Raw genomic sequence first — 15,361 nt, 5'->3', positions numbered from 1 at the left:
AATACTTAAATTAAAGTTGTTTAGTACTAGTATGTAAGAAGAGAAGAAAAACTAATACTACAAAAAATACCTTATTATTATTTATTTAATTTATTATTATTAAATAAAAAATCTGATAATATATATAATTAATAATAAAGATAATTATCTTATGTTTTTAAATTACCCTTTAATATATATAACTATTTTTATTTTTTTCATAAACTTTGAAGATCTAATTGATGTCACTTTTCCAAAAAAATTGTTATGACTACTTTCTTTAACTATTTTAAAAAATAATTATATATATATATATATATATATATATATGACTATAACACGAAGAAACACATTTAATTATTTATTATTATTATTATATGATAAAAAGTAATCATTATAGATTTAAATACAAGGAAAATAAATTTCATAATAACTAAAAAATTTATTAACATTTAATTGCACCAATAACATTTAAAAGAATAAGTTATTTTCTTAAATTGTCCCTCAATGAAATTGGATATAAAAAATGAGTTATTAAAATTAAAACTCCTATTAAATTAAGAGAAAAAAGGATTATACAATTTCATAGTCATCTAACTACAACCATCATGGTAAGTTTTTTTAATTTTAAAATAATTATCTTAAATAATTTAAACAATAATTCATGATTGGATAAAAATATAAAACTATTTTCCATTGCATAAACATTAAAGATATTTTAAAGATAAACTCGTTAAATCTATAACTATGAATAAAGATAATTACTCTCTTTGGTGTACATATTTTTTATTCTTAAATTATCTTTGAATATATATATACACATATATATATATATATATATATAACTATTTTTATTTCCCTGTCAAACCTTCGAGATATAACTGTTGTCACTTTCCTTAAAAAAAAAATTGTTCTCACTATTTTCTTTAGTTACTTTTTTATATAAAAAATGTCTCTTTTTCAACTAATATATATATATATATATATATATATATAAACAAGAAAAAGCACATTTAATCGCTTATTATTATTATTATATGATAAAAACTACTCTTTACGCATTTAAATATAACAAAAAATTATTTCATCCTAACTAAAAAGTTTATTAACAAGATTTAATTGCACCAATACCAGCTAAAAAGAACCAAGTTATTTTTTTAAAATGTCCTTCAATCAAATTTGATATAAAACAAGAAGAATGAGTCATTGAAATTAAAGATATTTTAGAGATAAACTCATTAAATAAAGTAAAATTAATTGATATTTATTCATATTTAAAATTCAACTCCAAAGTATTTTTTTTCCTTATATTTAAAGCAGGAAGAGTAATATTTTTTATATAATCAATTGACATTTATGTTGGCTCAATATTTATTTTTTAGTATCTTTTATATTCAAGAAAATTTTGGCCATTTTTTTTCGCCCAAAATAACACTTTGGACAATTCCATTTCGTTATTTTATTCTTCATTCATTTAATAAATAATACTAATCAGTGAAATCCATATTTGTTATTAGTGACCGGGAAAGGATAATGAATTTTAATGATGTAATTAGTGAATATTTTACTTCATACATTGAATTAATTGGTGATTATGTATTTATTTATTATATGATATATAGTACTATTTTTTATAATCTTTTTTTTTGCTGAGTGTTTTTCATATAATCAATTGACATTGATTGTGGGTTAATATATAAAAAATAAAGAAATTATTATTATATATATCATAAAAACAATTCAATTAAGGAATTATATCTTTTAATATAAAGCAAGAAAATTTTGGCGCACTTTTTTGGGTCAAAATAAGGGTACTTTAGAAAATTCTTTTATAGTTAGTTAATTTTTCATTCATTAAATAAATCATATTAATTGGTGAGATGTTTCAACAAAGAAAATGTTTAAATATATTTTTGATTCTTCAAATTAGTGTTTTAATAATTTTTGTCCCTGTATTTCTTTTTCTTCTATTTTAGTTATTTTAAAATATGTTTATTTTATTTTTTATCTTTAAATTATTTTAGATGACATTTTTTTTTACTGTTCAAAATATTATCTAAAACACTCTAAGGATGAAAAATAAAACAAACATATTTTGCAAGTACTAAAACAAAAAAAATTATAGGAACGAAAATGAAAAAAATATTAATTTGTAAGGATTAAAAATTTATTTAAACAAAAAAAAACATTAATCCATACATTTAATAGAATTTAATTTTTAAATACACATTTAATATTAGTGATTGGGGAAGGGTAACGAATTTTAATGGTGTCACTAGTGAATAGTAGTATTTTACTTCATATATTCAATTAATCGGTTATCACACATTCATTTATTATATGGTATAAATTACTATCTATATACTCTATCTAATAAAAGAGAAGGCCATGGAAATTCCTGTTGTGCCCATACCTGAGAGCTTGACATGTAGCTCATTTGTTGGTTTTTTGGGCATTTCCATGTGAGACTTCAACCTCTGTTGGTTGCTCCACGTGCCTTCTTCTACAGCCTTCTCCTGTCATGTCCTTACCAACTTGAAACCTGCTTCCTCTGTTTGCATCATTTCCTCACCAACTTGCTTCCTCCATTTGCTTTCTTTCTTCTTCATTTTTGTGGTCCATCTCTTCCATCTTCATTTGCAATTTTTGCTTTTGTTTTATGTTGAGTTTTCCGGTTGCTGAGGTTTCCCATTTTGCGTTTGCCACACGAATAAAGGTTTTACTTTTGTTGTTGTGCATTTTTTTCAGGGTCAAGGTTTTACTTTTCTTTTCTGTTATGCATGTTTTCTTGGTAATTTATAGTTCTTTGTTTCATGTTTCTTCTTTCTTATTGATTTTTCCACTTTGTTTTTTGTTCCTTTTTTATCTTCCCGCTTACCAAGCTATCAAGGAAGAAGCATCCTGCACGCAAGTTTTTTTTCCCTTTTGTTGTTGTGCATGTTTGTTTCGGTACTATTTGTCTCTATTTGCAAGGTTTTAATTTTGTTTGTTGTTATGCATGTTTTCTTCTTAACTAATAGTCATTTTTTCTTACTGATTTTTTCATTTTATTTTTGGTTCCTTTTTTATTTTCCCGCTTATCAGGCTATCGACGAAGAAGCATTCAGCAGGCAAGTTTTTTTTCCCTTTTGTTGTTATGCATGTTTGTTTCATTACTATTTGTCTCTATTTGTAAGGTTTTAATTTTGTTTGTTGTTATGCATGTTTTCTTCTTAACTAATAGTTATTTTTTCCTGTTGTGACATTCATCTTGGCTGCCTGATGGTATTTAAGAATGGAACTATGCATGCTTTACTTTTTCAATAATATCTCTCTTTTCTTTTTCTTGGCTAATATATTGTCTGCCTCAGATTTATTATTTTTGAACAGTAATGATTTTTAGACACTCCATTCTCCTTAATTTTATTTTGTTTTTTACAATCATTCTCCTTAAAATGTTTGTCAATATCTTTCATTTTTCATTATTATTGTATCACATAATATCATCTTTCATAGTTATGTTTGTGTCTCTGTCAATAACATAATCATTAATATTGTTATAGATCTCTATTTTAAAAATAATTTTCTCCTGAAGTGGATCGATTGTCCATTTAGTTTGTTGTTGTGCTCTGTTTTAGATTGACCCCTAAAGTAATTTTTAGATTTTAGAGTATTGATAATTCTGTTATTTTAAGTAATATTTGTTTGACTTTGGCAGCTTAAGATTATTAGTGATATTGTTCATGTTGGTCTATTTTGTAGTCCCCCAAAGATGTCCTACTAGAGGAAAAAGCTCTCATATACTTGTCTTCAGTGAAGATCTTTTCTTCATTTACCTTCTTCCACCCATCATCTTCAATGTCGGGTTAGTTCACCACTCTTGCTTCTTTTTTATTATTTTCCTTATTCAGCTTTCATTTACATGTTGAACTATATAATTTAAGTTGCATTATGATTTGTTGGAAACAATGATTCTAACAGTTTAGGAAAATCAATAGTTTTATTCCCTGAATTGATACTTCAATCAGAATGGATTTAATTGAATGATTGTCCTTGCTTCTCTTAGACTGACTTCAATTTCAATTTATTCTTTAACCGTTACAGGTTTTAGGTGAAGAAGAAACAATTTTTCCACAATTTTATGGCTATAATGCTCTTTGGTGCAGTTGGTACTTTGATATCATTCTGCATAATATCACTAGGTAATTGAAGTCATCAACTAATGCTTCTTTTATAAATTACATTACAAAGTAGTAACAATTCATATTTAGTATTCAGTGCCTTTGTGTCCCAATTTGATTATAAATCTTATTTACTTTGAATAGTTACCATACACTTTTTTCAGAAATTGGACATTGGTTCCCTCAAGATTGGAGATTTTCTAGGTGTGCTTAAATTACCTCCTTCTTTTACAGCAATTTGCAGGACTTAAATGCAAACTTGGAACAATTCCTTCTTCCCTCCTATCTCTACTTACCTGAGTCAACTGAATGCAGCAATTGGAGCAATATTTTCAGCAACAGATTCTGTTTGCACGTTGCAAGTATAAATGTCAAAACAAGCACATCAAATCTTTGTTTTAATTTTCCCTTTATTGTACTAAAAATAATGATCTGTATGTGGATGCTTCAGGTTCTTAATCAAGATGAGACTCCCTTACTATATAGTCTGGTCTTTGAGGAGGGGGTAGTAAATGATGCTACCTCCGTAGTTCTCTTCAAAGAAATTCAAAATTTTGACCTCTCTCACATTGACTTAACTACTGCCTTACAATTATTAGCGAATTTTTTGTATTTATTCATTGCAAGCACTATGTTGGGAATCTTTGTAAGTTTTCCTGCCACTTTCTAATTCTATCTCCTCTTCTTTCCTGATGTTCTTGCAATTTGCTTAGGATTATTGATATATACTTTTTTGGTATAATTATGTTTTTCAGGCTGGATTGCTCAGTGCATTCATTATTAAGAAGCTTTATTTTTTTGGTATAATCAATTGTGTATTTTTCCTTTTAATTTTTTAAAAATGAAACAAAACAAAAACACCTTAAGGGTCATTTAATGGAGAAATTGTGATTTTCGATTGATATTTACTATTTACCATGAGATGAATGATTCGTTGGTGGATAAATACTCTGTTCATTTAACCCAACTTGAATTTTCTATTATGAGATAATTTTCTTCTTTTTTCTTGATTATTATATTATATTTATTTTATTTTTTGTGTGTTTGTGGCATTATAAATTTGATTTTTCTATGAGTTACACATGAGTTAAAATTGTGACGACCTTATATGATGCAAAAGTGAAAATTTCCATGAGGGTGAAGTTGAAGGGTTCACCTTAAATCAACTCTTTAACTCATTTGTTTAATTTCATGTAGATTCTTCGATTAAATTCACACACTCATCTTTATAGTTTTGAACTGTTTTATTCTCTGGTTTGTAGTTGAGTTCTTCAATGTTAATGACAATTTTTCAATCAGAAATTGTCCTTTTAATTTGTTTTTGGCCTGATAAGTTGATGTTCGATAGCTCATGTGGTACTGGCATAAAGTTTTTATCTGATTTTAACTATCGTTTTAAGCAAATGGTTTACAGAAATATTAGAAAATATATTTAGATAACTCATTTTAAAAGCTACTAATGACTTTTCTCATCCTACATTTTGTAAGGAAACAAATTGATGGCCAATTGAAATAGTTATATGTTGAAGCCTTGAAGGTCTAACATACAAAGCTAGCATCCAGAATAATAGAGGGAAACGAAAACTTTCAGATGGTTCATCTTGCTGAAATCAAAATCCCTCCAAGGAAAAAATAAAGGTTGTGCTCCAAGAAATATGATAGAACTTAGCATGGTTTATGATAAAATCCAAACTGAGAACAGGTTTTCAAATCTATCAACTTCAGAAAGACAAGAAATTCAGATGAAGAAAGCCAAACTAATTGGTATGCTTGATGAGGTATGTGTTGTTCACTTTGATTGTAGTGTGTGTAGTTCCACTTCTCATATGTTTCCTACTCGGAAGCTAATAGTTATAACTTTCACATTTTGGAAGTAATTTCTTACTTCTCCTCGAGTTTTCAAACATACTATTATTATTATTATTATTATTACTACTACTACTACTATTATGTAGGCTCTAGCTAAAGACCTTTTTTTATGTTGTGAGGACACAATTATTGGAGCCTCCAAAAGTATGCTGCTATTTGTACTGTTTATATCATACTGCAATTTTGGTTTATCTTCTATGTCTTTGATAATTTAATGCATTTGAATTTGAATATAGGTACTATGCAGAGTATCATCTCGGGCAGCTCAAGGCAAAAATAGAAAAACTGAGGACACAATTATTGGAGCCTCCAAAAGTATGATGCTATTTATATTGTTTATACCATACTGCAATTTGGGTTTATCTTCTATGTCTTTGATAATTTAATGCATTTGAATTTGAATATGGGTATTGTGCAGAGTATCATCTTGGGCAGCTCAAGACAAAAATAGCAAAACTAAGGACACAATTATTGGAGTCTCCAAAAGTATGCTACTATTTTATACTGTTTATATCATACTGGAATTTTGCATTTTAAATCATAAATTTTATTGTTGTTGCAGGAAGCTGGATAAAGATTCTATTTAATTTTATTGTTGTTATTACTAATTTTTTCCAAACCTGATTTCTCTGCACTCAAAAAGTGATTTTTTTTTTGCGTGTTTGTTTTTTCTCACTTTGCCTTATGGTCTAATTTTGGTTTGGGGTTTATCTTCTATGTCTTTGATAATTTAATGCATTTGAATTTGAATATAGGTACCATGCACAGTATCATCTCAGGCAGCTCAAGACAAAAATAGCAAAACTAAGGACATAATTATTGGAGCCTCCAAAAGTATGTTGTTATTTATAGATTAGAATTGTATTTAATTTTATTGTTGTTGTTGTTGTTGTTGTTGTTGTTGTTGTTGTTGTTGTTGTTGTTGTTGTTGTTGTTGTTGTTGTTGTTATTATTATTATGTAGGCTCTAGCTGAAGACCCTTTTCTATGTTGTGATGACAGGAATTGCATGCTTCTTTCTGGTCACTAAATTTTTCCAAATCTGATTTCTCTACTCTCAAAAAGTGATTTTTTTTTTGTTTCACGTTTGTTTTTTCTCACTTTGCCTTATGGTCTAATTTTGGTTTCGGGTCTATCTTCTATGTCTTTGATAATTTAATGCATTTGAATTTGAATATGGGTACTGTGCAGAGTATCATCTCAGGCAGCTCAAGACAAATATAGCAAAATTGAGGACACAATTATTGGAACCTCCAAAAGTATGTTGCTATTTATACTGTTTACATCATACTGCAATTTTGCATTTTAAATCATAAATTTTATTGTTGTTGCATGAAGCTGGATAAAGATTCTATTTAATTTGGTTGTTGTTGTTGTTGTTGTTGTTGTTGTTGTTGTTGTTGTTGTTGTTATTATTATTATTATTATTATTATTATTATGTAGGCTCTAGCTGAATGCCCTTTTTATGTTGTGATGACAGGAGTTGCATGCTTCTTTCTGGTCACTAATTTTTTCCAAACCTAATTTCTCTGCTCTCAAAAAGTGATTTTTTTTTGCATGTTTGTTTTTTCTCACTTTGCCTTATGGTCTAATTTTGGTTTTGGGTTTATCTTCTATGTCTTTGATAATTTAATGCATTTGAATTTGAATATGGGTATTGTGCATAGTATCATCTTGGGCAGCTCAAGACAAAAATAGCAAAACTAAGGACACAATTATTGGAGTCTCCAAAAGTATTCTGCTATTTATATTGTTTATATCATACTCTTATTCTAAGTTTGCCATTTCTCGATCTCTTGTGATGTTTGATGCAAGCTCTTGTTATATGTTTGTATTTTCTTAACTGATTATTGAATGGCACTTATCCTTTTGTAAAGAATGAGAAACCAGATTGCATATGCAAAAAAAAAAGGCTTTAAATTGTAGTTGCAGTTAAGGCTTGGTTTTGGTCCACAATCACAGCCTAATGTGGGTTGCATCAACCACTGCACCCAAGATGTTTGTGCTCTTCACATGATTAAGTTCACAATTCAAGACTACGAGAATGATATCATACATTTTATTTGTTCTCTTCATTCATGTGATTGTTATTCTTCTATTTTTTTAATGATCAATCAAATGAATTGACGTTTGAAATGGCAACAAGGAAATTTCCTTTTGACCGAACTAGAAAAGCCCAAAATTTTTCATCCTGTTTTAATCATTTTTGCTTTGTTATGTTCTTTTATCGTAATTTGCATTCCATAGTTAATGATCCCTATCAAAAAACATTGTTTTTGTTTGTTTCTTTTGATTTGTTCACCGATAAATAAAAAATAAAGGATTTGAAGTTGGTTTATATTTGGAAATTGTATCATTGTTTTCTATTGTGAATCCTTTTCTAATGAAGCTTTTTTATTTTTGGGATTTTGTTGTTATAGGGATGCTATCATGGTGATCATGATGAAGGTGTTAAATTTATCAATATTGAAGAAGAAGAATAAGAAATTGATCAAGTTGAGATAGATGAAACATGTGATTGTGATGGACAAAGAAGAAAAATGCAGATTTGACTGCTTTGATAGAGAGAGAAAAAAAATAAAAAACCTCTCTCTCTCTCTGCCCAACAATAAAATACTAGCCTAGGAAAGTTACACAGTAGAGGAAAATATCTAATCACAAAAAAGATGTAGATTTGATTGCTTTGAGAGAGAGAAGAAAATAAAAAACTTTTTTTTTGCCCAACGATAAATGACTAGACTAGGAAAGTTAAGCTTCTCTATCCTTTTCTTTTTTTTTCCTTTTTTGTTGGGGTGTATGTAATATAAGAATTGAAGGAGTTTTCATTTTGATCTTTAAATAAATTAGGAGTGTGTCAATTTCTATTATGCAACACGCTTGCTTCCTCTGGTCTCCATCGAAATGTCCCGAGAAAAGCCATTTCTTCTTTTGTATTGTTGTTTAGTTTTTCCTTCTTCGGTTTTCTTCAGCTAGGTGATACAATATAGGATAGTTGCGGTCCAATTTGTTCATCTAAAAAATAAATAAAAATAGCTTATAAAGTTTGATAACTTTACTTTATTCAACAATAATTTAATTAATGAATAAAGTGTACATAAATGATATTGTCATTTGATCACAAAATTATCAAAATAAAGTTATACTGGAAAAAAGTTATCATCGATCAATGATACAAAGAATTTAACAAATAAAATAAAATGTTAAATTATTATTATTATTATTATTATTATTATTATTATTATTATTATTATTATTATTATTATTATTATTATATGTAGGCTCTAGCTGAAGGCCCTTTCTTATGTTGTCATGACAGGAGTTAACACTGATATTTCCTATCTTTTAATTTTTCTTCGCTACTAATTGTTTCCATTTGCAAGACATGTATATTTTGTTCTCATACTGATAAATTTTATGAGTAATTTGTGAATGCATGCTTCCCTTTTTTATAATTTTATTGATATTTTACAAATAGTTTTGTGGTTATGGACATTTTTTTATGGAATTCAAAATTTTCTTTCCTTCCTTATTAGGAATAATATTTTGTTTATCCATTTTATTCCCTTTCACACAAAAAATGAACAAACATGCAACAAAAAAATCACTTTTTGAGAGTAGAGAAAAGCGGAAATAAATAAAGAGTGTAGGAAAGAAGAAGACAAACACAAGATTTATACTGGTTCGGCCACAACCCGTGCCTATGTCTAGTCCCTAAGCAACCACCGATTCTTGAGATTCCAATAACCTTGTAAAATCCTTTACAAGCAAAGATCCACAAGGGATGTATCCTCCCTTGTTCTCTTTGAACAACCAAGTGGATGTACCCTCCACTTGAACTGATCCACAAGAGATGTACCCTCTCTTGTTCTCAGTATTACAATCCAAATAGATATACCCTCTACTTGTACCACAAAGAATGTACCCTCCAATGCGTTAAGACAAAGAATTCTTAGGCGGTTAGTCCCTTGAATTCTCTGTGATGGGGATACAAAAGATATCTCAGGCGGTTAGTCCTTTGAAATCTTTTGTAAGAAACAGAAGATATCTCAGGCGGTTAGTCCTTTGAAATCTTTTGTCAAGAGGAAGAAGGAATGAAGAAAAAGAATAGCACAAGTTTTTGGCCAATGAACTTTTCTTGAATAAAGAAAGTATTGAAAAAAACTCTTAGAAGAATGTTTTGAATGAATGAAAGAAATCTGAAAGTTGTTACTTTGAATGAAAGGAATCTCTTATTGAAATTCGTGTCATGGTCACATATTTATAATCATTTGATGACTCAAGTTAAATTTGTACACCGATTCATTAGTAGATCCAAAGATTATATCATCAACATAAATTTGTACCAATAAGATATCATTATTCTTCTTCTTTATGAATAAGGTGGTATCTACCTTTCCTCGAATGAAATTCTTTTCTAATAGGAATTTACTTAATCTTTCATACCAAGCCCTAGGTGCTTGTTTTAACCCATAAAGTGTTTTCTTTAATCTACAAACATGATCTAATTTTTGTGAGTCTTCAAACCCGGGAGGTTGTTCTACATATACCTCCTCTTGGATTAGACCATTTAGGAAGACACTCTTGACATCCATTTGATATAGTTTAAAGTTCATAATAGATGCATAAGCTAAAAGCATCATAATGGCTTCTAATCTAGCTACGGGTGCAAAGTTTTCTTCATAGTTTATCCCTTCTTCTTGGTTGTACCCTTTTGCAACTAGTCTAGATTTATTTCTAATTACTATACCGTTTTTATCTAGTTTATTTCTAAATACCCATTTTGTTCCTATAATGGGGTAGTTATGTGGTTTCTCAACTAGTTCCCAAATATTATTTCTCTCAAATTGATTTAACTCTTCTTGCATAACAACTATCCATTGATCATCTATTATGGCTTATTTAAAGTTTTTAGGTTCTATCATAGAAACAAATGCCATGTTATTGCATAAATCTTTGAGAGAGTGTCTAGTTGTTACCCCGTTTGAGATATCTCTGATGATATTGTCAAGAGGATGATTTCTTGAGGTTTTCCATTCTTTGGGAAGATCATCATTTTCTTGGGCTATGTCATCTTGAACATCCTTGTTTTCTTCATTTCTCTTCCTTTTTAGATTCCTTTCTTGATTGTGCATATCTTCCAAAGAATCTGCAATATCATCAAGAAACTCTTTTCTCGGAGAGGTAATATTAGTTTCATCAAAAGAAATATGTATTGATTCGTCAATTGTCATGGTTCTTTTGTTGTATATCCTAAAGGCTTTGCTATGTAGGGAATAATCAAGGAAGATGCCCTCATCCGCCTTAGCATCAAATTTACCTAGGCTTTCTTTACCATTGTTTAGGACAAAACATTTACATCCAAAAACATGTAAATGAGCAATTTTGGTTTTCTATTGTTAAATAGTTCATATGGGGTTTTCTTAAGAATGAGTTTTATTAAGGCTCTATTCATAATAAAACATGTGATGTTGACAGCTTCAGCCCAAAAATATTTTGGAAGTGGAGTTTCATTTAAAAGGGTTCTAGTTATTTCTTCTAAAGATCTATTTTTCCTTTCTACTACACCATTTTGTTGGGGTGTCCTAGGTGCAGAAAAGTTGTGTTCTATGTCATGTTCATCGCAAAACATTTCAAAATCTTTGTTTTCAAATTCACCTCCATGATCACTTCTAATGGAGATGATTTTGAGACTTTTCTTGTTTTGGATGACTTTGGCAAGTCTCATAAATGCATGAAATGCATCATTTTTGTGAGTAAGAAATAAAGTGCAAGTATACCTAGAATAATCATCAGCAATTACTAATGCATAGTAACTACCACGAAAATTCATGACTCTAGAGGGTCCAAACAAATCCATATGCAGTAATTGTAATGGTTAAGTGGTAGAAACAATATTTTTATATTTAAAAGATGCTCTTGTTTGTTTACCTTTTTGGCATGCATCACATAATTTATCTTTTTCAAACTTTAATTTTGGTAAACCAACAACTAGGTCATTTAAGATTAATCTATTTAGATGATCCATGTTAATGTGAGCAATTCTCTTATACCATAACCAAGGATCACTATCTTTACTTAGAAAGCATCTATCATTTTCAGATTTTTTTTTCAAATCAATCATGTAAACATTATTTTCTCTGAAACCTATATGCTCAATATCTTTGTCATGCTCATGCTTGATAACACATTTTTCAGAATCAAAAGATACTTTATATCCTCTATCACATAATTGACTAACACTCAATAGGCTATGCTTTAAACATTCTACAAGTAACACATTTTCAATAGGAGTAGAGGAACTCGTACCTATTTTGCCGACTCCAATATTTTTCCCTTTGTTGTTGTCGTTGTATGTAACATGTCCACTTTTCTTGGGGGAAATGGTTGTAAACTTGGATACATCTCCCGTCATATGCTTGGAACATCCACTGTCGATGTATCACTTCTTCCTTACAGATTCTTCCTCGTTGTTCTCATGATATTTTGTCATGAGACATAAGTTGGCTTGATCTTCATCATGATCTTGAAATGATTTTTGATTTGACCTATTCCTGAAATTACTTTTAAAAAAAACAGAGAATTTAAAGAGGTCATTTATCTTGAAGTTGTGAAACTTTTCTCAAGATACCTGCTCTGATACCACTTGTTGGATCAAGTGGCATCAGAATACTTAAGAATGGGGAGTTGAATTAATTATGAACGTGTCTTGACTAATTAAAAATTTATCCTTCTTAATATTACTAGATTCAATTAGGCTTTACAACTAAGTTATGAGGAAGTAAAGAAAAAAAAAACAATAACTTAGACAAAAGTAAAGCAGAAATAAAAGGTACATAGTGGAAAGATAAAGAGTGTAGGGAAGAAGAAGACAAACACAAGATTTATACTGGTTCGGCCACATCCCGTGCCTACGTCCAATCCCCAAGCAACCACCGGTTCTTAAGATTTCCAATAACCTTGTAAAATCCTTTACAAGCAAAGATCCATAAGGGATGTACCCTCCCTTGTTCTCTTTGAACAACCAAGTGGATGTACCCTCCACTTGAACTGATCCACAAGAGATGTACCCTCTCTTGTTCTCAGTATTACAACCCAAGTAGATGTACCCTCCAATGTTTTAAGACAAAGAATTCTTAGACGGTTAGTCCCTTGAATTCTCTGTGATGGGGATACGAAAGATATCTCAGGCGGTTAGTCCTTTGAAATCTTTTGTATAAAGGGAAGGGGAAAAAGATATCTTAGGCAGTTAGTCCTTTGAAATCTTTTGTAAGAAACAGAAGATATCTCAGGCGGTTAGTCCTTTGAAATCTTTTGTCAAGAGGAAGAAGGAATGAAGAAAAAGAATAACACAAGTTTTTGGCCAATGAACTTTTCTTGAATAAAGAAAGTATTGAACAAAAACTCTTAGAAGAATGCTTTGAATGAATGAAAGAAATATGAAAGTTGTTACTTTGAATGAAAGGAATCTCTTATTGAAATTCGTGTCATGGTCACATATTTATAATCATTTGATGACTCAAGTTAAAGTTTGTGACTCTTGGCAATTTCTTTAAAACTAGTCCCTTTAAAAGTTGTGACTCTTTTAAAAAAATAGTCACTTTAAAAGTTGTAACTCTTTTTGAAAACTAGTCACTTAAAGGTTATGACTTTTTGAAAAATTCTTCAAAAACAAGTCACTTTAAAAATTGTGACTTTTGGTAATTTATTTTTCAAAATAAGTCACTGGTATTCGATTACCATCATAGTGTAATCGATTACACATCAACAGATGTAACTCTTCATGTTTGAATTTGAAAATCAAAACGTTAAAAAACACTGGTAATCGATTACAAGTATTGTGTAATCGATTACACAAGTTTGAAATGATTTGAAAATGTTTTATCACAAGTTGTGACTCTTGAAATTTGAAATCTAACGTTTTAAAACATTGGTAATCGATTACATGATTATGGTAATCGATTACAGCTTTGTAAATTAGTTTGAAAAGAAAGTTGACTATTGGTAATCGATTACTGCCTTCTGGTAATCAATAACCAGAGAGTAAAACTCTTTGGTAAAAGATTTTTCTCTTTGAAAAATTCTCTTGAACAAAATTGTACTATTCAATAGTTTTTGAAAAACTTCTTTAATACTTATCTTGATTGAGTCTTCTCTTGAATCTTGAGTCTTGATTCTTTAATTGAATCTTGAATCTTGATTTTGATTATTCTTGAATCTTGATCTTAATTCTTGAAACTTATTTGACTCTTGATTTTTTGGCATCATCAAAATAATCTTGGAAGGCATTGCTTCCACAAATAATAATAATAATAATAACAATAACAACAAATGAATATTCAAATTATTAATAAAAAAAGTATATATGAGTTTAGAATGTCTTAATTATAAAAATATTTAAAAAAAAACTCAACAAACACTTCTCTGCCCACAAGAAAGAGAAGTCCTTAATAACACAAGGTAAATCTAAATATATTATGATTCAACGTGTTGTTAATTTCTTAAAATAAAACATTTTAAGTTTTGATCTTCCAATTATAGATCTATTTGTTTAGTACTTTAAATTTTCAGAATGTTGCATTTAGTGTCTCAATTTCATTTTGGAGGACTAAAGAATTATTATTTTCAGTCCCTCAAATTCACTTTGTAAACTAAAAACAAAATTCTGCAAATTTAATTTGTAATTAGAAGATGAAACTAAAAGTGTCTCGAATATAATAAACAAATGATATGGCAAACCTATATATAACACAATATGAATTTAATTAGTATATATACATAATTTCATGGTTTTCTATCAGTTTTTATCATCAGAATTCAAACACTGATATTTTTTAAGAATTTTCTAACTTATAACATTTATTCAACTTAAGTTTAAGCTGACTTGCTGATAGACAATTGCATTCTATTTTGTATTTACTTCTAAGATTACAATCTACTATTAATCAAATTCAATTTGCGTTTCATTAATTCATTTTTCACATCTCATAAATACAAATCCAATATTTTTATTTTTAATCACAATATTATTATAAATATTCGGTTCTATTTTTGTAGTGTTGTTGTTGTTGTTGTTGTTGTTATTATTACTATGTAGGCTCTAGCTGAAGGTCCTTTTTTATGTTGTGATGACAGGAGTTTGTATGCTTCTTTCTAGTCACTAATTTTTTACAAACTTGATTTCTCTACTCTCAAAAATTGATTTTTTTTTGTAGCATGTTTGTTTTTTCTCACTTTGAAAATTACAATGCTTGCTAAATAAATTACAAAATGACCCGTGCGTATAGCTGAATAATTGAATGAAGCAAGCCTAATTATTTGGGATGAAGTCCCCATGGCTCACAAATTTTGTTTTG

General features: G+C 28.9%; 1 long non-coding RNA gene across 1 annotated transcript; it reads left to right on the top strand.

Annotated features, from left to right (window-relative positions):
* Positions 1-6,242: 6,242 nt before the first annotated feature.
* Positions 6,243-6,846, top strand: LOC114417491. Its single transcript, XR_003667761.1, has 3 exons — positions 6,243-6,323; positions 6,427-6,494; positions 6,764-6,846. It is a non-coding gene; the product is annotated as an uncharacterized LOC114417491 (long non-coding RNA).
* The last annotated feature ends 8,515 nt before the right edge of the window (positions 6,847-15,361 follow it).

The sequence above is a fragment of the Glycine soja genome, chromosome 6, assembly GCF_004193775.1.
Source record: "Glycine soja cultivar W05 chromosome 6, ASM419377v2, whole genome shotgun sequence".
NCBI classification, from domain to species: domain Eukaryota; kingdom Viridiplantae; phylum Streptophyta; class Magnoliopsida; order Fabales; family Fabaceae; genus Glycine; species Glycine soja.
The sequence above is the reverse complement of the archived record's forward strand: the minus strand, read 5'-3'. Positions and strand labels throughout refer to the sequence as shown.